The sequence below is a fragment of the Peromyscus leucopus genome, chromosome 2 (assembly GCF_004664715.2).
Source record: "Peromyscus leucopus breed LL Stock chromosome 2, UCI_PerLeu_2.1, whole genome shotgun sequence".
Taxonomy (NCBI): domain Eukaryota; kingdom Metazoa; phylum Chordata; class Mammalia; order Rodentia; family Cricetidae; genus Peromyscus; species Peromyscus leucopus.
Window position 1 is genome coordinate 100,153,538 of NC_051064.1, and position 6,000 is coordinate 100,159,537.

Here is a 6,000-nt window from a genome sequence, read left to right on the forward strand (position 1 = left end):
ATTGTTATTTTTACCTACTTCCCTCCTCCCATTTTTATATATCTTCTCCTTCCCTAAGAAGCCTACATTTTCCCATTTCCCTTATCTTTGTATCCTGCTTTACTCTCTGCCTTTTTCTAAGGAGTCCCCCTTTCCCACTTCATAGATCAAATCCTGATTGTATCTTGCAATTCCCCCCTCTGTTACTTTCCAGTTCCTATACTGGTAATGGTCCCATTTTACCTACCTGTTTTCTATAGTTGCTACAGGCTATGTACTCTATATCTGAAGATTCGAAGCTAGGACTCTCCAATAAGAGAGAACATGTGACATTAGTCTTTCTATATCTGGGTTATCCCACTCAATGTGATCTTCTCTGGTTCCATTCAATTATCTGTGAAATGATTTCATTTTCTTTACCACTAAATAGTATTCCATAGTGTATATGTACCATATGTTTATTAACCATTTATTGGTTGTAAGAAATTTAGTTTGTTTCTATTTCCTGGATTGTGTGAATAAAATAAGCAAGTACTTTAAAAGTAGGCTGTTGATTCCTTTGAGAGTATGCCAAAGAATAGTTTAGTGCATCATGTGGTAGATTTATTTCTTGATCTTTTAAGAATTCTCCACACTGAGTTTCATAGTAGCTGCACTAGTTTTGCAATACCACCAATGGGGAATGAAGGTTCCCTTACCCCTGCCGTATGCCAAGCCAAGGGAGTTGGGACAATCAAGAAGCCTGAAGACAGCGATTGCAAGACACAAGTCATCAGACTAAGCCAGGGCTCTGGAATATGGGCTAGCTTTGGCAGGATGTGGAAAACCAAGTATGAGGGAGGATATTCATGAGGCTGGAACTTAGAGGAGGAAGTAAAAAGTCTGTTTACATTATTATCACATAGGAAAATTCAAGGCCATTAGCCATCTCTATTTGTTTTACCTATGTGGTCACACTGATTAAATATATGTTTTATCATTATTTGTTACTTAAAGAATTTAGTTTTACTATGATCCAAATGAATCTGAGCCAAATTAAAAACTTTATTCTAAATGACTACATAATTATAAACCAACTAGGTACTAAGTACATTGTGAAAAAAAGTCAAACAAATAGTAATCACATGTAGACAGTATATATATATAGATAGATAGATAGATATAGATATAGATATAGATATGTGTGTATACATATATATGTATATATGTGTGTGTGATAGACAGAGACAGAGACAGAGACAGAGACAGAGACAGAGAGAGATTTAAATAAACCAAGATTTTGAATATTATTGCTTGTTGGGATTATATATTCTATAATCTTCATTGTGAAAAGGAAACAAAATAGATATGTTCAGTAAATATATATATTAATTTATATATAATCCAGCTTTAATAAAATAATTATAATTAAAATTAACAGTTTACATTAAGAATATTTTGAAGAAATCATATATGTTTTAAAGAAAATTAAGACAAAATAAAAATAAAAATGCCTTTAATGTCCCAAAGGTGAGCAAAACTCCAAAACACCTTTAGATATCCAAAAGCAAGTGAATAAACAAATCAAACCAAATTTCTAGACCAAAATATCTTCAAAACAAGCAAACTCAGTACCTTAAACCAAATACATTGAAAGCAGACTGAAAAGGTATCTGTCACAATAGAATCCTTGTTAGTGAGCTCCGAATAAATAAAATGGGTTGATGAGCAAAACAAGGGAGTTCCTGAGCCTGGAGAGAACTCACCAACAGCCCACCTGAGCAATTAACACCAGACAGCCTGGACTCGATGAAAGCATGCAGGTATGTGCCTTCCAAGAGAGTGTCCCAGAAAAAAGTAGAGCCCCATGTCATGTCACCACAACTGTGGACTCAAAAAAGCGAAGTTCTCATCTTAAAAGGGATGAGAACTAGTTTATTCTGGTGTCATTTTGAATTCCCATGACCTGGAACACAGAATTTAGATTACTCCAGATTCTATGTTCCAAAACGGAAGCAGTTTCACAAAGTTTTTATAGCTTTGCCAAACAAATGAAGTCATAAACCATAGCAAGTTTAGAATGTGTTGGTGGGTACATCATAGAGATAGTTACAGTGAGATGGAGTAAGCTTTTCTATAGGCAGGCCACAATGCTATCGATGACCTTCTTAAATTTTGAGTTAGTGGAAGCTAGTGGTCTGCTAAGTCAATAGATTTGAAAAGGTTTCTATCTATTAGTTACAAGATGTTGGTTAAGCATAGCTATGGACAAAGAATAGCTGTTCTAGAGAGCTAGAACTAACTCAAGATAAGGTAACTAGCCCCTGGAGCTGCAATATTCCAATAGTACTGTAGTTCTAATCAACCACCACTCCTCTGCAGACACAGCTTCGTTCCAGGAGTTTTCATTCACAAGACTATGGATATATTTGAAGTTGGAATGAATGCATTTTTATTTATTAAATGACCCTGAGACTATGAGGGTGTTGTGGGATATCCCTTCACACTATGAACCCTGAGTTTGCATTAATTAAATAAAACCTTGGGTCAGGAGGCACAGCCAGTAACTAGTTGACAGGAAGCAGCCACAGAGAGTCAGAGGAAGTCTGGAAAATGGACAGAGAAAATGCATAGGAACTAGGGAAGGAATTTGGTTTTGCAAGGTCTTTTTGGTTTGGGACAGTAAGAGAAGCTCTCTCTTGCTGGGTCACTGGCTAAGGAGAAAGGCCACCTGGTTGCTTCTCAGCCTCTCTGAGCTAGCAGATATTAACCCCAGTATCTGACTCTCATGTCTTTATTGGTAAAATAGAATGATAGAGACTTAGTTAAAAACTACATGTGGCTGCAGCGACAGTTCCAACAGGATGCAGACTTCCTCCTGGGCCTTGGCTTGAGTAGTGGGGCAGTGATTTGTGGAGCCACAGTGAGTAGCGGAATCAGCAGTAGATTCAGGTGCAGCTGCTGTACTGAAGATGAAACAACATGAGGGCAAGAGATGAAGGGTTGTCATAAAAAAACAATGCATTTACATACTGAATTCCCAAAGCTTGTGGTAGTTAATATCCATTGTCAGTGTAACTGCTTTGAAATCACAGAGGTGTGTCTGTGAAAGTATTTCTACAGACAATTAACTGAAGAAGAGAGACCCATCCCAGATGTGGGAAACGCCATCCCATGGAATGGGTTCCTAGACTAAATAAAGACAAAATGAAAGACTAACCTAGCTGACTACCAGCATTTGATGCTCACTGCTTCATGACTGAATGTGCCCAGCTGCCTCACATTCCTGCTACCAAACCTTTACGTAATACTGACCTCCATCTCCTCTTAAACCATGGCCCAGAATGAACCTTCTTCCCTTAAGTCACTTCAGTCAGTTGTTTCTCAAATGTATGAGGAAAGTAACTATCACAGGCTCATTTTCTAGTTCCACTCCTTTCCTCAAATTTCACTCTCATCTGAACAGCATCTGTTGTACTGTAAGCTCCAAGCAGAAAGGGAACACAGATGACCTCCTTAAAGGTCTTAACTCATTACCAAATCATCCACTATCTCTATGATATCCCATATCTGATCACATGAGGAAAGGGGCTGAAGCAAAGGTAGTGTTCTACAACATCTTGAGTTGTTTTCACCAGAGTAAAAGACTTTGACACAGCTTCACGTTGCTTCAGGATGTGACCTACTAATTAACTACCTTTCCTTTTCTGGACCCACTTTTCTGGGGGTGTTATTTGTCTCAAGTAATAAAAATAGGTCTGAAATTTAAATTATATGACATATAAGAATTAGTAGTGATGATTCCTATTGCAAAACATTATGAAAAGAAAGGAAAACTTTAGTGAAAGTAAGATCTTAGTGGTCAAGAGTTACCAAGATAGGTGGATGAAGAGTCAGAGAACAAAGGCATTTTAAGACAGAGAAATTATAGCTACCTGGCAGTGTATATTTATCAAAGTTCGCATAGTATACAAGACTAACATAATCCCTGGCCCTTAGGTATAAATGAGGAGTTAATGTAGCTTATCAGTCATGATGCATAATACCACTGTATATTTATTTATGCACTCTGGTGCCTGATCTAAATTCTACTCAACTCAGTTATGGTACAAATAAAACTATTCCTTCTTTTTCATTTTACTTTAAAATTTTACTTTTTGAAAACTATTTCTTCACCTTTTTATTTATGTATATTATATGTGTATGTATGTCATATGTGTGAAGATGCCCATGGAGGCCAGAAAAATATGCTTAATTTACAACACTGAAGTTACAGGCAGTTGGGAGCTGCCCAGTATGGGTCCTAGGAGCCCGACTCTAGTCCTCTGGAAAATCAGCAAGCACTCCTAATCACCAAGTCATTCCCCAAGCTCTTAAAATCATTCTTTCAAAAGCATACTTTAGCTAGGGATGTAGCTTTATGGTATAGTACTTGGACACCATGACACCTTGTGTTTAATCCCAAATACTTATAATAAAAAGAAAAGTAGGGGCCAGCAGCATGGGTCCGTGGGTAAAAGGTACCTGGCATTCAAGCCTGGTGACCTGAGTTCAATTCCCAGAATCAATATAAAGGTAGAAAAAGGGAACAAACTCTACAATGTTATCCTCTAACCTCTGCATACACTCCATGGCCCTCACACATCAAACACGTGCGCGTACATACACACACACACACACACACACACACACACACACACACACGAGTAAAAATAAATAAATTTACAAATCCTACTTCATGGTACAGTAGGAAACCAGGTATGATATTACAGTTGACTAAACTAGTTTCAAATGAAATCCAATCTAAATTTCTGATGCTCCATGTTTAAAACACTTATTAAATCCCTAAAGTCAAAGAAGACCTTCCTCTTCTCATTGTTAAAAGTCAATATGGAAAGAAGTGTTCTAAGGAAGTCAATGTCACCTTACTATCTCCATTACAAATCATGGAAGGGGAAGGTGGTGACAGGAAGTGATGCAACACAAAAGAAATCTTTTATCAGACAGTATCTATAAAAAGGAGTCCAACTTGGCTAATTAACCTGGAAACTCATCTTTGAGGGACACTCATGAAAGAAGGTCAAAGAAGCAGATAGAGGCACAAGCATCCTTCTCCACTGCAGCCCTATTCATTGCTATTACCCAATACCCCTGTTCTAGACATTGTAATTTCCCAAGAAGCTACTAGAGTGATTGAATTCATATACGAATTCTCCTTGAAAGGAGACACTAGCCAAATAGAGCAGCTTCATTGTCTTGCCAATTTGATTTTTGGCATTGTTGGCACCTGAGTTTATTTATCAGTCTTTTAGTAATTGCTTATTCTTGTATATCCAAAACGCAGCATGGCAACAGAGCATTGCAGATACACCATTGATGCCTTCAGATTTGAAAAATTGTCCTTGAGTATGAATATTCTGAGCCATTTTAAGGCAGCAATTATCAAAAGACCCCAGACAATAGCAGCATTAATATCATTTGAGAATATGATGAAAAGAATCAATAAATAATTGGTCCCCACCCAACAGCTACATAATCAGAAATGCTGAAGGGGGATGAGTCCAGAAAGCAAGCTTGCAGAGTTGGAGAGATGGCTCAGTAAGTAAAGTACTTGGCATGCAAACAAGAAGCCCTGAATTTGATCCCCAGGATTCTCATAAAAAGTCAAGCACAAGCACTGAATGCCTCTAATCCCAGCCTAGTGGAGGGTATGCTGGCCAGCTAGTGTAGGCAAATGGGTAAATTCGAGTTCTAATGAGAAACTCTGTTCCAAAAATATAGTGTTCAGATTTGAGGAAGACACACATCAATCTCTTGTCTCCACATGAATATGCATATGCATACATGTACACCTTGGGAGAATGAACCAGCATACACACACACACACACACACACACACACACACACACACATATACACACACACATATACACTCCCTCACACACATTGGACCTTACACAAGTCCTCAGAGTGACTTTGATGTATATATAGGAAACATTCCTTTACAGTTTCTCCTAATGAAGTTCTTGAGTTAGGATCATA

At 37.7% G+C, this 6,000-nt stretch overlaps 1 long non-coding RNA gene across 1 annotated transcript in view; it reads right to left on the reverse strand.

Moving 5' to 3' along the window:
* The window catches only part of LOC119087420, a 56,884-nt gene extending 54,946 nt beyond the window's left edge, over positions 1-1,938 (reverse strand). Inside the window, exon 1 of the long non-coding RNA XR_005090868.1 lies at positions 1,725-1,938. This is a non-coding gene — a long non-coding RNA (uncharacterized LOC119087420). The remainder of the gene's footprint in view (positions 1-1,724) is intronic.
* Positions 1,939-6,000: the final 4,062 nt, after the last annotated feature.